Source organism: Trichosurus vulpecula, chromosome 4, assembly GCF_011100635.1.
Source record: "Trichosurus vulpecula isolate mTriVul1 chromosome 4, mTriVul1.pri, whole genome shotgun sequence".
NCBI lineage: Eukaryota > Metazoa > Chordata > Mammalia > Diprotodontia > Phalangeridae > Trichosurus > Trichosurus vulpecula.
Genome location: NC_050576.1, coordinates 212016606 through 212035788, shown reverse-complemented (window position 1 = coordinate 212035788; position 19183 = coordinate 212016606). Strand labels below are relative to the sequence as shown.

Here is a 19183-nt window from a genome sequence, read left to right as displayed (position 1 = left end):
TCCTATGATCCCAACTTAAGGATTTCTTATATGTCATTGTCCTTGGCATGCTGCTGTTGGTAATGTTAACACAGGGGTTTCAGCATGACTGAAGAGATGTTATAAATGATTTTTAGTGGAATTTGGCCAGATTTTGTGGTACATGCCTGTAATCCCTGCTGCTAGAGAGGCAGAGTGATAGATTGCATCATTTTAGGAATTCTGAACTATAATAAGGCTAAAAGTTGATTAACCACACTGATATCACTAACATGGGGAGCTCTAGGGGAAGAGTAGAAATCAAGCTTTTTGAAGAGGGGTGAATCAACTCAGATCAGAAATAGAGAAGGGCAAAACTTCTGGGCTGATCAGTAGCGGGATCAGACTAATGCACTTCCTCCTGGGCAAGATAGAGAGACCTAGCCAATAGCTAGCTAGCTAGCTAGATAAACAAATAAATACATAAGTCAATGAATGAATAGATGGATGAAGGAATGAATGAATGAATGGGGTGTTATGCAGGCTACAAAAATCTAGGCCAAGATAAGAAAATTGAATATACTACATCATGAAGTCCTCTGGAGAAAAGAAACACTTTGAGCATTCCTGGGACATCAGGTATGGAACAAAGAGAACAGATGCGAGAAGCTAATTTCACTCATTAGTACTGCATTTCCTTAGGAAAAGCATTGTCTGCTACTGTGGTTATTATTAAATGCTTCAAGCTAGAGTAATATGCAGTGAAAATATGAGCAAGAGGGCAGGATATATTTTCATTCATAGGTGCCAATCTTCTCTCTGGGGCAACAAATTTATAGGACCTGCTTAAAACCTTAGAACAGGATCTATCGCCTCCTTCCCTAAATCTCATTCACTGAAACGTGTAGGGTTTTGGACTCTTGGCCTTCTAAGCAGTGTTCCTTTGGGTAAACTACCCAGGCATCAAAAGAACTACCCCATGGAAAGTTTGTTTAGCTTTGATAATTGGCAATTAAAGCAGTCACTAAGAAGAAAAGCTGCTCAAAAGGGACAGTGAAGAGTATACAGATGTTTGGAATGAGTGCTCATATTGACTGATATCCTCTGAAAAGATTTTATGGTATTTTATGAAATACATAGTGATTATGGTATTATATGCTATGGAAACAAATGTGGTATGATGGAAAGAGAGTGGGATTGTGAATCAGAGGATAAATCCATGATAAATCTTGGCTCTGTCACTTACCTTAGGCAAGTCAATTAACTTCTATGGACCTCGATTTCCTCTTCTGGATATTGAGGAAATGGCACATACATCAGAGTGCATCAACATGCCCAGCTAATGCAAATTACCTAATTGGGAGAGGTTAGGGAGTGTGTGTCCTGGAACACTGTTGATAATTGTCATGGAAGTGCCTTGGAGAAACTGGAGGATGTGCAGACATTCTGTAACTGGTTCCAGTCTGCTAACCACATGAGTAGGAGAAATCTTTTCAATTGACTGTGTAGCCTGAACTGGGAGTGACTTTAAACAGCCTTGGTTGACCTTGGCTGTTCATTCTCTTTAGCTGTTCTCTCTTGGTTTGACTCCATTGATTGTGAGAGACAGTGCTGTAAGGCCCTTGCTTCTTCTCTTCTGAGGCTGACATGTGACCCTATGAAATGGAACTCAGCCTTTTGCCTCTGTATTTGTTCTTTTCCATTTTAGGTGAAGGGTTTGGAGACTCCAATCTGGTGAGTTTCAAAAGGTCCAGAGAGGAAGCTTCCAAGAACTCTGATAGCCTAACCTCTAGGTTTTGTAGTCAGTTCAGCATTGATAGAGGAACAAGAAGAGAGCTAGAGGAATGACCTTCAGGACCCGGGCCAGTGGTAGCTGAGACAAGGACTTATTGGGCAGTGATGTTGAGATTGGACATGGAGTTGGTGGGATCAATGTTATGTAGAAACTAGGTTAAGTCTGACTTTGCTCTCTTCAAAGCTTGAAGTGGTAAAGGAGAGAGTATGCCACCAAGGTACTGGTAGGGAATGTTTGTATTTTTTTGTTCTTTCAAATATTCCTTTGTAAAGGCTAGTCAATGTTAATTGGTTAAATGTAAGTAGGGTGCTAATCACTCGCAGCTAACAGTGGAGGAATACAACAAGTAGGGGCTTGAGCCAATAGAATTAGAGGAGACATACCCACAAACTCCTCAGGATATTCCTAGAATCCTCAAGAGATATAGCAAGGTGGCTGAGAAACAGTGGTGAACTAGAGCATGCTCACTGCATCTATAAAACAAGATCAAAGGGTCATAGCTTTGGAGATATTACAAATGACTAGACAGTGGTCTAAGGGGTTTAAGTGATTTCCTCCAGGTCACATGAATAGGAAGTGGCAGAGGCAAGATCTGAACACAGATCATCTGACTTCAAAACCATTACCCTTTCAATTCCATCACATAGGACCTACCTTACGTGGTTGTTGTGAGATTCAAAGGAGATGATACATATAAAGTGCTTTGAAAACCTTAAAGGGGAGGAAGGGAGGAAACAAGCATTTATTATCATGTGCCAGGCATCATGCTATATTCTGGGGCATACAAGGAAAAGAAGGAACAAAATCCCCCTAAAACAAGCCAATGCTTGGTCTCAAGGAGTTCACAATCTAATTAGAGAGAACATGCAAACAGCTATGTATACACAAGATATGTCTGTATCTATACACACATATCTATTTCTATTCTTATATGTATATTAATAGGATAAATTGGAGATAATCACCAGAGGGAAGACATTAGAATTAAGTGGGATCAGAAAAGTTTTCTTATAGGAGGTAAGATTTTCAATGGGACTTGAAGGAAGCCAGGAAATAGGGCCAAGGTGGAAAAGAATTGAAAGTATAGGGGACAGCCAGTGAAAACTCTCAGAGCTGGGAGATGGGGAGTCTTGTATGATGAACAGCAAGAGGCCAGTGTCACTGGCATGTGAAACACATTAGGGGAAGTCAGGTATAAAAAGCCTGGAAAGGTAGTAGGGGGACAGGTTATGAAAAGCATTGAACACCAAAGGATTTTATTTTTTATTTTGGAGGGGATATAGAAGCACTGGAGTTTATTGAGTAGGGGAATGACTTGATCAGACCTGCATTTTAGGAAGATCATTTTGGCAACTGGGTAGAAGATGGACTGGAATAGGGAGAAACTTGAGGCAGAAAGACCAACCAGTAGGCTCTTGCAATAGTCCCGGCTTAAGGTCAGAACCTGTGCCAGAATGGTGGCAATGTCAGACCACAGAAAGGGGAACATGGGAGAGATGTTAGGAAGATAGAATTGACAACTGATTGGATGTGGGAAGTGAGAGAAAGTGAAGTGCTGAGGATGGCATCTAGGTTATGAGCCTGAGTGACTGGGAGGATAGTGGTGCTCTTGACAGTTATAGGAAAGTTAGGAAGAGGGGAGGGCTTGGGGCACGGCAATATCAGCTGTTACTGTTGTGTCAAGTCAGGGACATCAATTAGCTTCAGTAAGATTGTCTCACCTGTTCTCTTCCTTACAAATTGAAAAGCAAAACAAAATGAAACAAAAAACCCAAGACAGACAGAGGCTTGATAATGAGGTCTGTGCCTGAGGCAAGGGCCATTTATTCCCATTTTGTTCTCCTTTCCCTGGTCAGTTTGAAAGCCAAGTACAAAAGTATTTATTTATTCATGCCAAGTTTCTCCCATAGGAGGTTTCTGAAACATTCCACAGCAGGAACGTCAGTGATGTTCTTATCTCTTTCACAATCATGTGTTGGATTACACCTTCTGGTGCCTCCTGTTGAACGCAAATCAAATTATCTGAATCCATGGATTTGATCATTTCCCCTTCTGATCACCTGTGGCCACAGTTGTTTAACCCTTGAAATTCCTTCTCAGAGGCTTGGCTAGAGCTATTCTACCACTAGGCTATCTTCATTTTGGAATGTCTTATTCCAAACTGGTCTTGTTTTGTCCAAACCTCAAAGGGCATGACTATTCTTTTCAACTAATCATGATACGCTCCTTGTGTTGTGTCATCGCATTTTTTCAAGGGCTGAAGGCAATTCCACTCCTTCACAATTGATTAAGAATTTTTCAACTTTAAAAATTTAAACATACCTAAACTACTTGCCTTATGGTGACATGACTCCAGACAGCTTCTCCAAGACCAGAATGGATTATGGGGGCATCAGATAAGATTCATCTGTTGGCTTTGAAACCCTGAGTAACCAATCCCCTTTGTGGGAACTTCACACCTTCCTTTCTTAATTTGTTTGATTTAAGTTAACCTGCTTGTCCCAAGGGGAAGTGTGTTTGGACCTTCATTTGGATGGAGGGATTGATATTGCAGGGATCCTCTGGGGGTAAAAATGGCTTTTTTCCTTTTTTTTTTTTAGACAGAAATTGGACAATTAGTTCTTCTGTATATTCCTTACAAGTCAGACCAATTTCTTCAAGAGAACTTGTGCATGGTTGGATACTTAAGTACTGCTCTCTGTTGTATTAGTGCATCCATTATGAATATGGAAGCTGACAGGAGCAACATGGACATTGTATCCCAAGAACACTGGTACTGATTCATGTACCTAGGACTACACAGAGGATTCCTAGTTAAAGCAGTGCCATATGACTTAAGAGACAAAGATGGTTGAGAGCATGTTGTGAGATGATGTCTATACTTTGGGGAGATGTGAAATAACCACTAAGCCATGTGAAGAAGAAAAAAATCCCTTGTTTTCAGGATGTCAGCCCTTACAAAGTTCCTGTCAAGGTAGATGGGAATTTCAGAAAGTCCTTGAAAGCTGATAACTATTCCTTTAACAGAAAATAATGTATAGGGTTAAAGCTTGATTAATTAATAAGTTAGTCAGTAAGCATGTATTAAGTGACTCATATACTAGACTCTGGGCTAAGTCCTGAGGATACCAAGAAGGGTAAAAGACACTCCTTGTACTTGGAGAGCTCGCAATCTGTGAGAGATAGCTGGAGACCCGTTATCAGAACTGACCTGAAACAATAAGTGATTTGAAGGACCAGAGGCAGCTCTAGATGCTGACAGGTCTCTATACTTCACAGCATACAGTGCTGCAGCATGTTAGAACCACAGGCTTGAGTTAATCATTTTTTTTAGATAGGGATCCACATCTCCTGGGCATGAAACATGGGATGTCTGGGTCAGAAATGTGACAGAAATACTGCAGCATTGATATGAACCTGAGGGAGATAAAAAGGTAGGACACTCTTAGAATGCATTAAAGGCATCATTTTTAGAAGTGTACAGATTCTTAAGACTGAAGAGCTCTTAAGGCTTTGCAGAGCAAAGATAGCTGCAGGGACTAGAAAGTCAATTTGTTGTTGATGGGGGAGCATGACAAGTGTATGTTCATTCAGTCTTGTTGTTCAATGGTGTCCGACTCCTCATGACCCCATTTAGGGTTTTCTGGTCAAAGATACTGGAGTAATTTGCCACTTCTTTCTCCAGCTCATTTTACACATGAGGAAACTGAGGCAAACAGGGTTAAGTGACTTCCCCAGGATCACATAGCTAGTGTCTGAGGCCAGATTCGAATTCAGGAAGACGAGTCTTCCTGATTTCAGAACAGGAACTCTATCCAATGTGCCACCAAGAAATAAACAAAAAAAAGAGGGGCGGGGAAGAAAACCCTTTGAATTTGGTTGCCTTGTGTGTTTCAGAGACACAGAGGAATTTTTAGTCCCCAAGGAGGAAGTCACAGGTGGGTCTACAATAGGACTTAGCGGGAAAAGGACAAGGTGCCCTAGCAACTCTCCACCTCTGGCCCTAGCAGGTCTATTAGCACATAGACAAAGTAGATTGGTTTCTTGCTTAAAGGATAAGGGCCTGACTTCCGGTTGACCTCAGTTCCCTAGTCCCAATGGGAAGAATTCCACGTTATCTGTAGGGAGTTTTGTAGGGAGTTTGTAGAGACTGAGTTTTCACTCAGAATAAGGAAGGTTGATTTTCTTTTCCTTTTCCTTTTCTTTATTTTCCTTTGGTTTGGAAAGGCTATTGCAAGACAGGAGGTAATCTATGAGAATTTTGTAAAATGATGCCTGCTGGCCCCACCTTTTCCATTTCAGACTGTTTACTTTTTTATTGAAACTATGTAATAAATACTACACATTGTATTCAAAGCTACCCTGCCTTTCTGTGGTTCCTTCTAAGTTTTCTTTTGTTCTCTGCCATGCACTTTTTATTTCTTTCTCTCTTCCTTCCCACCCCACCCTAGAGAAAGCTACAATTGAACATGTACACATACACATGAAAACCATACTATGCTTCTGTTTATCTGTTCTTTCTCTGGTTATGGATAGCATCTTCCTTCATAGATACTTTGTAGTTGGTTTGAGTATTTATGATACTCAAGTTGTAGTCATTTAAAGTTATTCTTAGGACAAAATTTCTGTTACAATGTACAACATTCTCTTGGTTCTGTTCATTTTGCTTTTTATTATTTCATGTAAGTCTTTCCATGTTTTTCTAAAATCAACCAACTCATCATTTCTTATAGTATAGTAGTGGTATTCCGTCACAATTATATCACAATTTGTTCAGTCATTCCCTAATTGAAGGGCACCTATCATTTTAGCCAATTTGATAAGTATAAGATGATAACTCAAAGTTGTTTTAATTTGTATTTCTTTACTCAGTGATTTAGAGCATTTTTTCTTATGACTATAGTTTTGATTTCTTCATTAAAAAACTGCCTGTTTATATCCTTTGACCATTGATCAATTACGGAATGGCTTGCATTCTTAGAAGTTTGACAAAGTTCTTTATATATTTGATAAATGAGACCTTTATCTGAGAGAATGTCTATGAAATTTCCCCACCCAATTTCTGCTTTCCTTCTAATCTTAGCTTCATTGGTTTTATTTGTACAAAAACTTTTAGATTTAACAATTGAAATGATCCATTTTACACTTCACAATGCTTTCTATCTCCTGTTTATTCATAAATTGTTCTCCTATCTTATGTCTAATAGGTAATATGTTCCGCGTTCTTTTAATTTTCTTGGGATATCTCCCTTTATATCTAGGTCGTATACCCATTTTGACCTTGTCTTGATAAATGGTTTAAGTTACAGGAGTGGGGAACCTTCGGACTTGAGGGTACATGTGGCCTTCTACGTCCTCAAGTGCGGCCCTTTGACTGAATTCAAACTTCACAGAACAAAAGTTTGGATTCAGTAAAAGGGCCTCACTTGAGGCTGCAGTTTCCCCATCCCTAGAAAATATTGGTCTAGGCCCAATTTCTGCCAGACTGCTTTCCAGCTTTCCTAATACATACATACATACATACATATATATACATATATACATACATATATATATATTTTAACCAAAAAATGAATTTTTATCCCCCAACTTAAATTTTTACATTTGTCAAATATGTTACTATACTTACTACTGCATATTTCGTTACTCTGCTCCACTGATCTATCTTTGTATTTCTTAACCAGTATCAGGTAGTTTGTTAATTTCTGCCTCATAATATAGTTTAAGAACTGGTACTGCTAAACCTTTCTTTGCATTTTTCATTCATTTCTTTGAAATTCCTGACCTTTTGTTATTACAAATGAATTTTATTTTTCTAACTTAGTAAAATAATTTTTTGGTAATTTAATTGGGATGGCATTGAGTAAATAGGCTAGTTAGGTTAAATTGTCATTTTTATTTTATTGGCTTTACTACCCATGAACAATGAATATTTGTACAATTATTCAAATCTGACTTTATTTGCATAAAGTGTTTTATAATTATGTTCATGTAGTTCCTGGGTCTGTTTTAACTCTCAGCTATATCATATGGTCTATAATTATTTTAAATGAGGTATCTCTTGCTCTTTTTTCTTTCAGGGTTTTGTTGCTGATATATTTTATATCCTACTACTTTGCTAAAATTATTCAATGTTTTAACTAACTTTTTAGTTGAATCTTTAACATTTCTCAAATATATCATTATAATGTCTGCAAAAAGAGATTGTTTATTACCTCATTTCCCATTCTGATTCCTTCAACTTCTTTTCCTTCTCTCATTGCTTTGATGGCATTTCTAAAACAATATTGAATAATATTGGTGACACATAGTGTAGTTTTCCTGTTTATCTCTGTTAATTAAATCTATTTTAGCTTTAACTTTGTCTGAGATCACGATTGCTACCCCTGCTTTTTTTTATATCAGCTACAGCATAATAAATTCTACTCCAGCCCTTTATCTTAACTATGTGTGTATCTCTCATTTTTTAAAAAAATTGTGTTTCCTGTAAATGACATATTATCAGATTCTGATTTTTAATCCATTCTGCTATCTGTTTCTGGTTTATGGGTGAGTTAATCCTATTCACGTCCAAAGTTATATGTGTATTTCCCTCCATCCAATTTTTCCTCCCCATTTCTTATAACACAATATGAATATGAATAGAATATGAATATAATAGAATACTATTGTGCTAGAAGAAATGATGAGCAAGTTGGGTTTGCCTGCCTCAAATCTCTCCCCACTCTAATCCATCTTTCATCAGCCACTATAGTGACTTTCTGCGATTCCAAGAAACCATAGCATGCACAACAGCCACACCCTGGTGAAACACATTGGCAGAAGGGCTAAACCAGTTTGAGGGTAGCCAACAGGCTTTAAACCTGTTGGTGAGTTAGAGGGATGCCTGCTCCAAGAATGTGAAGACTTGTACTGACAGAGTGCATGGATGAGAACAATTTGCTCCAACCCACATGAAGGTGACTGAAGCAAGTGCTGTACAACATTTAGAACCTGTTAAGACTTTGACAATTCCAAGGTGACCTACTGCATCCCAGGCCATCATCAACCATCTTCGCTTTTGCCTTGCCACTGGACTTTGATGACTCTGGAAAAGAGTGAGTCTGATGATTTGTACAACTCAACCTCACTTCAATTCAATTCATGCACAAATCAAGACATCACTCATACCTGATATCACTGGTCTTCTTCAAAAATGAACGATGAACAACAACAAAAAGTCATTTTTCTAAGATGCAGGTCTGACTATGTCCAACCTCCTCCTGCCCCAATCCCCAATCAATAAACTGCTGTTTCTCTCTATTGCCTTCAAGAGCCAATACAAAATACTTTGTTTGGCGTTCAAAGCCCCTCATAACTCAGCTCCCTCTTAGTTTTCTAGTTGTCTTACACTTTACTTCCTATCACATACTCTTTGATTCAGTGACTAGCCAGCTGGCTATTCCATGAACAAGACACTCCATCTCTTGGCTCTGGGCATTTTTTTCTGGTTATCCCCTATATGTGGAATACTCTTCCTCTTCCACTCTAACTACTACCTCTCTGACTTCTTTTAAGTTCAGACTAAAATTCCATCTTCTATAGGAAGGCTTCCCTAAACTTTCTTAATTCATGCCTTCCCTCTGTTAATTATCTCCTATTTATCCTGTATTTTTTTTTTGTTTTTTGTGTGTTTTTTTGTTTTTTGGCAGGGCAATTGGGATTAAGTGACTTGCCCAAGGTCACACAGCTAGTATATGTGTCAAGTGTCTGAGTTTGGATTTGAACTCAGGTCCTCCTGACTCCAGGGCCAGTGCTCTACTCACTGTGCCACCTAGCTGCCCCAATCCTGTATAGAGCTTGATTTGCATATATTTGCTTGCATTAGCCTCTTCCATTAGACTCTTGCCCTGGTTAATACTCTAAAGGCTTTAGATCAGACTAGAAGCTAGAATGCCAATGCTGCTCTGCTACTGGGGCATGAGCTACATCACTGCCGCTTATTTCCAAACTTTCTCCTTGCCTCGTACACAGGCTAGGGTTCTCAATTGTTCTTTACTTGGGAATACCATCCCTGCATGCAGATCCCTTCCTCATTCTGGATCTGTGACCCAGAACTTGGTAGTAAGTGACAGAGCCACCAGTTCACCCTGGTATGTAGGAGGTCCCAGTGCCTCATATAGATCTGGGACCTCTTCTTGTCTGTAATGCACAGTCCCTTTCTCCTTGCACTAGAATTCTCCCCAAGGCCTGCTCCTGGCCAGATCCAGTCCTCTGTGTCCACAGACTTATTTGTCTCTTTCTTTATGCTGTCCTGGTCTGGATAAATGACTTGCTATGATATTTTCTTGGATTTCCTGTTCAGGATTTGGTCTGGTACGTTTTCTAGGTCTGTTTGGAGGAGTTTTTTGAGGGAGATCACTGTACTTCTTCCTGCTATATTTTGACATCTTGACTCCACCCTTAATAAAATGTTTATCGACTATCTGACTGATGCCAAGAAACTCATGTGGAAGTCCTGAGACTGGATATGACACCTGGAAAACATCCAAAAAATGAGGAAATCAAAAGTTGTGCCTATTGACCATGTGGGAGCTAAGCAGCGTTCTGACCGAAATGCTGCTCTGAAAGTAATGAAGATGTCAAGTATTGTTGTCTCTGGTGCTGCCTTGTCAGACCAAAGAGCAGGTGAGCGCAGCAGCCATGTGAGGCCTGACCGTAGAGAGCATCTTGCAAATGGAAGGCAACATCTTGGGTCAACTCATCTACCTCATTGGCTTCTGGAAGGATAAAATGAAAAGAAGACAAGTGAGGATATGAAGCAGTAATATGGAAGAGGGGACATTCCAAACACTGTGGTGGACCTGGTGAAGGTGCTACACATTGGACCCAAGATGATACACTTAGCCATGGTTATTCCCTGGGGCATGGTGTCAGATGTCCCAGTAGGCAGGTATATTAATAGGCAGTCTGGTGCCACATCAGATAGTGCACTAGACCTGGAGTAAGAAAGACCTGAGTTCAAATTTTTCCTCAGATACTTATTAGCTGCATGACCCTAGGCAAGTCACTTAACCTCTGCTGTCTCAGTTTTCTCTTTTGTAAAATGGGGTTAACAATAGTACCCACCTTCCAGGGATGTTGTGAGGAGTAAATGAAATCCTATTTGTAAAGTGCTTTGCAAACCAATAAAGCACTATATAAATTCTAGCTGCTATTATTATTATTATTGTTGTTATTCAGAATCATCAATAGATTGAAGTGAATAAAAAGGGAGATATAGTACTCTAAAGAAACTCTAACTTTCCTGGAGAATTAGCTAGCAAGGTAGCTGTAGAAGGAGATTAACTGGTTGCTGGTTGGTTTTGGTTAGCAGACCTGTCCGCTAGTGAGCCCTCATTATTCCTTGACCCAACGGGCCTTTGGCTGTGGACATCAACCCAGCCTGTGCCCAGTAGCCAGGATCTTGAAGAAGAGGGCATCTTGCCCACAGAAGCAAAGACCCATCTAGTGCTGGCCCATCAGGAGTAAGGCCTGCATTGGAGATACTAACTCTAACACAGCTTGTTTAGTACACACTGGCCATTTCTAAGAAGGGGCTTGGTGCTCCTTTGGTGCTAAACTATCTTGGGCTGAATTCCCATTGAATGTCCAAGACATTGGGTTTGTTTAATAAAATTTGATGTTCTTTAAAAGAAAGAAAAAAAAAGGGGGGTGGGGCAGCTAGGTGGCACAGTGGATAGAGCAACAGCCCTGGAGTCAGGAGAACCTGAGCTCAAATCCAGCCTTGGACACTTACAAGCTCTGTGACCCTTGGCAAGTCACTTAACCCCGACTGCCTCCAAAAAGAAAACAAGGAAAGATTTTGGGTCCTTCTCTTTGGTATTTTTTAGGTGCCTTCTCTCTTTTAGATTTCTAGAAAAGTAGAGTAGGGAATATCTCTTCTTTCTACCACCAGTATGTCTACAACCATCTAACAGCAAGAATATGCACCAGCCTAGGCAAGCCTGAATTCTTTGGCTGCCTCTTATTTTTTGAGCACAAGCCAGAGACTAGACATCCTGAGAAATGGGTTAAACTACAGCTTGGGTGGCTACCTCATAAATTCCAGTTCCTGAGGAGTAGGGTGCTGGCTGACCAGTGGGAGGTAATTTCCTTAAGAGCATACTTCTTAGAGAATCCTGCAGTTTATGCTCAACTGCCCAGAAGACCCTTGTGAAATGTTCAGACAATACAGCTCTGAGGTTCAAGTGAAATATCTTTCCAAACAGCCTTTACTTAGGAGGGATGGGGAGGCAGAGGGGCAGAGCACATATAATGGGCTGAACTTTTCTTTTTATTAATTATTATTCTTTGCTTTTAATTGTCTTAAGACTAAGCATTTTCCACAGTGGAGGAAATGCATAGGTGTTATATCTGATACTCTTATTGTCCACTGAGTTCTTTTACTAGAAAGGACCCTGTTGACTATATTATTTTGGGGTCATAAGGACATAAGCCATAGCCAAGCTTTGTTTTAGAGCTTTCTTTGGGAGTAGGGGTAGAATACGAGAGAGAGAGAGAGAGAGAGAGAGAGAGAGAGAGAGAGAGAGAGAGAAATTTGACCTCCTTATTTGGTGTCAGGACCCTTCAATAGTACTGATTTTGGTGATTGTAGCAAATGTGCAAAAAAGAACTTTGAAGGTCAAAGTGGACATGGGTTCCATGTAAATAGCAGTTGAGCCTGTGTCAGTTGGTCCTGACAGCTAGGCAAGTGACATTCTGAAGGCTTAAATGGACAGGCTTTTTGAAATGGGAGGAGGGACACTTCCAGTAGATTTGTCCCATCCAACAGAAAGCCACAGTGGATGCACTGTAAGCCCAAAGGCACAAACACTGTAGAGCCATCTCTGTGGCTTTATAGACCAACGAAAGTGCTTCTTCCTGACTCACAGAAGTCCATCCTCCTTGACCCTAAGTGGCCAGACTGATCAAGACTTGCTGTGACACTCCAAGAAAGCAGGCATGCCTAACTGATTGTTGGTATCCCTTTTTTTTGAAAAAGGTCTGTAATCTCTTCAAGTGGAATGGGGCTCCCCAGACCCACTCCTTCTCACTTATACTATGAAGGGAAGTTAATAGAGGGATGGCCCCTTTAATCAAAGCTCAAAAAGAAAAAATCAAACTGAGAGAGGAAGACCCTCAGGGTTCCTGGCCAAAAGAGAAACAGTTACTATTTAGTATTTTGTTCACTCTGTGCAGGGAAGACAGGGATCTATTGTTCCATCTATGAGCTCCAGAGGGAAGTGGGTTTAAGGCTTGGTTTTTGAGAAGGAAATCTAGCCAGTAAACCCAGAGTTAAGGAGGAAGCCTTCGGCCAACTAAGCCTTCATTAACTTCTTAAAGAGGCCTATTTATCGAATGGCTTTACCTCACTCAAAGTGAGAACCTGAAAAGACCTTAGCCTGAAAGGGCCAGGGTCTCCCAATGCATCCTAGACCATCTCCAGTCATCCTGGTGAACATCAGGCCACTGGACCCAAATGGCTCTGGAGGAGAAAGTGAAGCTGGTAACCTTGCACAGCCCTTCCTACCTCAAATCATATCATGCAAGTCATGTCATCATTTCCCTGATGTCATGGTCCTCTTCAGGAATGAAGGACAAACACACAACTATGAAGGGAGTTACCCCTTCCTAGTCTCTCCTTAAACAGTATTTGTCAGCTCTTGTGGTAGTATAAACCCCTGCCTTTATGCAAGTTAGGCTAGCTTTTCTTTAAAAGGTATTGACACCATCTTTGAGGCTTGGTTGGCTCAGACGACTAAAGGCTGTTGACATGATTTCCTATTTGCCTGAGTACAAAACAGCGAAAAGAGCTCCAGGTGCCCTTACAGATTTTTGGCTGGTAGAAAATGAAGGGCAAGGGAGTTTGGCTCAGCCAAATCATATTGATGTGTATTCAATGACCATCCTCATTGAATGCCCTTCTACTATGGTTAAGTAAATCTCATTTTTAAAAACTTGTTGAATGATCTGCAAACGTCTCATTTTGTTCCAATGTTGAACCTAAAATACTGGATGACTGGCTTAAATCAGGTCCAGCCTACCTTTAGGTGCTTTCCTCATTATCCAACTTATGGGACTTTTATCTCCAGGGTTTTTCAGAAAAAAAGTAAACAAGATAGATCAGAATGTCTGCAAAGCAAAGTAATAAAAAGAACTAAGTAGAGTGATAAGGCCAATGTTGACACACACAACTCTATCTCCCTCCCTTTTTCTGCTTCCTGGCTTCCTTTAAGTCTCAGCTAAACTTCTACCTTCCGCAAGCCTTTCCCAATCTCTCTTTATGCTATTGCCTTCCCTCTGATATTATCTCCAGTTTATCATTTCTACATCATATTTGTACATAGTTGTTTGCATGTTGGCTCCCACATTAGACTATAAGTTCTTTGAGAGTAGTGACTGTTTTTATTTATTTGATAAGTTGCCTTTCTTTGCATTCCCAAGTACTTAGCACAGTGCCAGGCACAACATAGGTACTTAATAAATGCTTGTTGACTTGATTATTGTAAAGTAACCCTTCAGTCTTAGTACTTTAGTGTTTCAAAACCTCTGTGATTTTGTCGGCCATAATTTTGCCTTCTATGACATAGATGAGCAACTTCTCCATTCCTTAGAAGGCAGCTTTTGAATTATTTTGTTCCACAACTTCATCGCAGGTCGATCAAAATCTTAACACACAGACTGGTTCTTAGATAACAGAGTATTGGACCTATAGAAACTGGCACTTTCTTGTCATAGCACCCAGATCACCTCCACCATGTAGGACTTTAGTCAAGTCCATCCCAGGACTTCAATAAAATACGGTGTGACCCGAGGCATTTGAAAAATGAAGTCTCAGATGATCTCTAAGACAGTTACCAGCTCAAATGATGGATAAGTATGATTTTTTCAGTCTGAGCAAAAAGGGGGAAGGAAGGAGGTTCTCCATCTGTAAGGACCACCAGGCAGACCAGTAGTGGAAAACTGAACGGCAGAGCTGCTGCCATGGCTGTCTTCTCCCTCTTTCTCTTTCCCCTTCTTGTTCTGCTTTATATTTGCATGCATTTATTCCAGACCGGGCACAGAAAGAGTATGCTTGGAGATGTTGAAATCTCTGCCTCACAGGCTGAGACTAAGCACCGATGACTCCTCGGTAGAGGAGGAGGGAGGGATCCCTTGCCTCTAGTTACTATTTCTGGCAAGACAGCCTAGGTAAATTTGTACTTCCCTCATCACATCAAGGTGCTTAGAAATAACAGTTAAATTAGTTCTTTCATTTTCTTTTGGGGAAGGGAAGGGCTGGAAGCTTTAAAACGTTGACTCAAGGCAGAGGCGGAGATTAAGTGCTTAGAGCTCACGGGAATTAACTGCTCCCTGGTTTCTACGGACTGGGCAATTTCTAACCCATGAACATACACACACACATGGAAACACGGGTTCCAGAACTGGAGGGGCTAGTTATAGATAGGACTGCATCTGGAATTTAATCAGTTCATTCATTTAGGTGCTAGTGGCGTCAGCAAAAGGCTCTCGGGGTATATATTTCCTGCAGTGCCTCCACATGCCACACCGCCTCCTTGTACAGTTGAGTTACTAGAGTTTGGGCTGCTCCGAGAAGTAATAGGCTTAAAAGGGTGAAACAGGCTAGGCTTAATGCCACATTCCTGGCCCAGGGAGGTGGGGAGTGGGATAGGGAAGGAAAAGGTCTCCGGTTAAATCATTCATCTGGGGTGGCTAGAAGACCGTAGGAGGGAGGGCAGATAAACAAGCAAACATGAAGTCGCCTACCCTTTAGTTGATTACAGTTGAAAAAAACAAACAACTAAAAGACAAAACCAAAAACCTCATGATGATAGTTTTCTCCAGAACACGATGTCCACACGACGTGCACAGTATCCCAGGAGAGAGAGGAGGCAATGCCAAGAAAAAAAAAGCGCACCTCTGAAACTGCAGATAGTTAAATAGCTGAACAAACAGACAAACAAATAACTACTCCTGCCAAGGGACAACCCTCTTCTGTTGCTGAATTTTCATGTCTCTGCTCCTTTCCCTAGAGTGGACAGTGCCAAGCAAGCCTGTTGGGAGTTTGCAAGCCGGAGCTAAACATGCATTCCTTTGGGGGAGGGAAGGGAAAGGGGAACTGTTCACCGAAAAGAAACCATCTCCATATATATCTATATATAGATATCTCTCTACATATCATGCATATGTAGCAATTATACTGTAAAGGGTGTCCCAAAAATCTTAGTGCAGTGTTAAGCTATTAAAGCTTAAATACACACTTAGACATTTGTTATTACAAACACGGAGTGTCCTAAAAGTCTTAATACAGTTGTAAACTATTAAACCCGTGGATCCCTACTTAGATATTTATTATTAGTACACACGGTGTCTCAAAAGTCTTAGGGCAGTTTTAAATTATTAAGAGTGTATATACATGGTAATAATCAATAAAAATATTACACTATAGTAATAATAAACACCTAAATGGATCTAAATAAATCAACAAATATTCTCAACTACCGAGCACGAAAAACTAAGAACAGGCTGCGGGCGTCCCGGCCAAGACTGGCGGGTAACAGAGCAAAAAGGCACAGTGGCTAAAAGGGCGGGTGGGGGAGGGGTGCTGGAATCTCCGCATCCCGAGGCGCGAGCAGTTGTCCCCCCCAACAAAAAAAGAGGAAAATAACTACAGTAACAAACAAAACAAAGGGTTAAACTAGGCTGTGAATTTCAAATGCAAATGAGAGTAGCGGAAGAGGCGGGGGCGGTGGGGGGAGGTTACGCGGCCGAGCCGCTGCTCTCCCGCAGGCTGGGGGAGGTACACCCCCCTCTACAAACTTTCCGGCTCGGGGCGTGGCCGAGGCGAAGGGGCGGTGGAAGCTGAGAGGGCGGGAGTTCGGCCTGGGAGGGAAGAGGAGGGGGCCGAGCCGAGGAAGGCCGACAGGAGGACGGGGGGAGGGGAGAGGTGGGGGGGAGAGTCACTTTAAAGGCTCTTTCTTTCCCATAATGCTTTGTGGGGACGTTGACAAGTGGATCCAAGATGGCGTAGAAAGTAATGACAGGTAAGTCCTGACTTCCCTCTTCTTGGCTCCGGGGGTCGCCTCGGCAGCCTCCTGTTCGCTCCCAGGACCCGGTCTGGGGACGGACCGCATTTCACTATGGCCTCCGGCGGGGGAGAGGGAGGCCTGGGGCTGGAGGGCCCCGGAGGCGAGCAGCGGGCTCTGGGCCTGGGGAGCGGGGCTGTGTGAGGCGAGGCCCGGCCCGGCCCGGGCGCTGGGGACTCTGGACGGTCCTTTCCCTCAGGCTCGGACCTCGGGCCCGGGGCTGGGGGAGGCGGAGGCTTCAGTCCTGTGGGAGGAAGAGGCCGGACAACTGGGGGCCCTGGGAGCGCTTCCCTTCCAGCCAGCCTGCGGCCCCGGTCCTGGAGCGGACGCAGAGACTAGGAAGGAAGCTTTCTGTCCTTCCTCCCCCCACCCATCCTCCTCCTGCTCCTCCCGCTCCTCCCCCCCAACCCTTACCAGCTGGATGCCCCCCAGGGCTGGGGCTGCTGCTAGAGAGGGCCGGGCTGGAGAAGTGGGTCAGCTTTGTTCCCGCTCCCCGCTCTCTGCCTGGGACTCCTGTCTCCTTTCTACCCCCAGCCCCCAAGCCACTTCCTTGGAAATCTTCATTGCCGCTCACACAAATACACACAAACACGTCAATAAAACTAATAATTAAAAAAAGCAACTACACTCCTCATCGCCTACAACAAGCCCTTTCAAAGTGATCATAGTCCCCTTGGGGGGAGTCTGAGGGGACTCACATCCTTCTAGGGAACTCCTGAGACCCCTCACTCCCGACCTTTCTTCCTAAATAATGCCTGCTTCAATTTTTAAAAAAAATTTCCTTCCCCAGTGAGGGGAACCCCCTTGACTGGTCCTAAAATGACGGGGGTTAGATGTGGAAGGGTCTTGACCATTAGCTAGAGTTGATATTCAGATGTTATTACCTCGGTCCTTAGGTCTTGCCCCACCCTATCTCCCCCACCCCACTATTACGTGGTCCAAGAAAAACCTCAGTTCCGAAAGAGAGACTTAAACTGAATACCCTAGTGGTGGTTGTGGGATTGTGTTGCTGCAAATGATGGAGAGGGTCGGGTGGGGTGGGGGGAGAGAGAGGCGGGAAATGAGGACCTTGTAAGTCTCTGCCTGACTTAATTTGTCTTATTTTAAAATCTCTGAGGGTTTAAAATCTTATCGCTGAGTTCACCAGGGGTGGAAGAAGAATCTTTGTCCGTGTGTTTTGTGTCTCCAAGTTGAACAGCAGGTTCAGGATAGATTCCATTTTATTATACTATTTGAAATACTTTAAAAAAATCTTATTTAATATTTTATTTTTCCCAATTACATGTAAAAACAATATTAACATTCTTTTTTTTTTCCTTTCAAATTTGGAGTTCCAAATTCTCTCCTTCCTTCTCTCCCTTACTCATTGAGAGGGCAAGCAATTTGACTTAGGTTATACATGTGTAGTCATGCAAAACACATTTCCAAGTAAGTCATTCTGTGAAAGAAAACACAGAGAAAACCCTTCAAAATAAGTCTTTGATCTGCCTTCAGGTTCTACCAGTTCTTTCTCTGGAGATGGATAGCACCTTTAATCGCAGGTCCTACAGAATTGTCTCGGATGGTTGTATTGCTGAGAATAGCTAAGTTATTCATTGTAGATCATTGTACAATATCGCTGTTATGGTGTACAATGTTTTCCAGGTTCTGTTCATTTCACTTTGCATCAGTTCATGTACATCTTTCCAAGTTTTTCTGAGAGCATCCTGATCTTCATTTCTTATCATATACAACAACTTGTTCAGCCATTCCCCAGTGGATGGACATCTCAATTTCCAATTCTTTGCCTCTACTAAAGGAGTTGCTATAAATATTTTTGTACACATAGGTCTTTTTCCTTTTTTGTTTCTCATTTCTTTGGGACACAGACCTAGGAGTGGTATTGCTTGGTCAAAGGGTATGCATGGTTTTATAGCACTTTGGACATAGTTCCAAATTTTTCTCCAGAATGGTCGAATCAGTATACAACTTGACCAGTAGTACAATAGTGTTTTGATTTTCCCTCATCCTCTCAAATATTTGTCATTTTCCTTTTCTGTGGTATTAGCCAGTCTGACAGGTGTGAGGTAGTAGCTCAGAGTTGTTTTAATTTGCATTTCTCTCATCAATATTGATTTAGAGCATTTTTTTATATGACTATAGATAGCTTTGATTACTTTTGTCTGAAAACTCTCTTATATATTTGAGAAATGAAGTCTTTATCAGAGTGAGTTTCACCGTAAAACTTTTTTTCATTGTGGCGATTACCAACTATGTATTTCCCTCCATCCTATTTCCCCCATTTATCCTACTCTCCCTCCTTTTACTCCATCCAATCTCAAAG

At 41.7% G+C, this 19183-nt stretch overlaps 1 protein-coding gene and 1 pseudogene across 3 annotated transcripts in view; both read left to right on the top strand.

Moving 5' to 3' along the window:
• The first annotated feature begins 10266 nt into the window (after positions 1 to 10266).
• LOC118847011 lies at positions 10267 to 11243 on the top strand (annotated as a pseudogene).
• Positions 11244 to 16744: 5501 nt separating this feature from the next.
• Positions 16745 to 19183, top strand: part of HELZ (helicase with zinc finger) — a 287790-nt gene continuing 285351 nt past the window's right edge. For all 3 annotated transcript variants that reach the window (XM_036756959.1, XM_036756961.1, XM_036756960.1), the window contains exon 1: positions 16745 to 16818. The gene's annotated coding sequence lies outside the window, so the exon portion shown is untranslated. The remainder of the gene's footprint in view (positions 16819 to 19183) is intronic.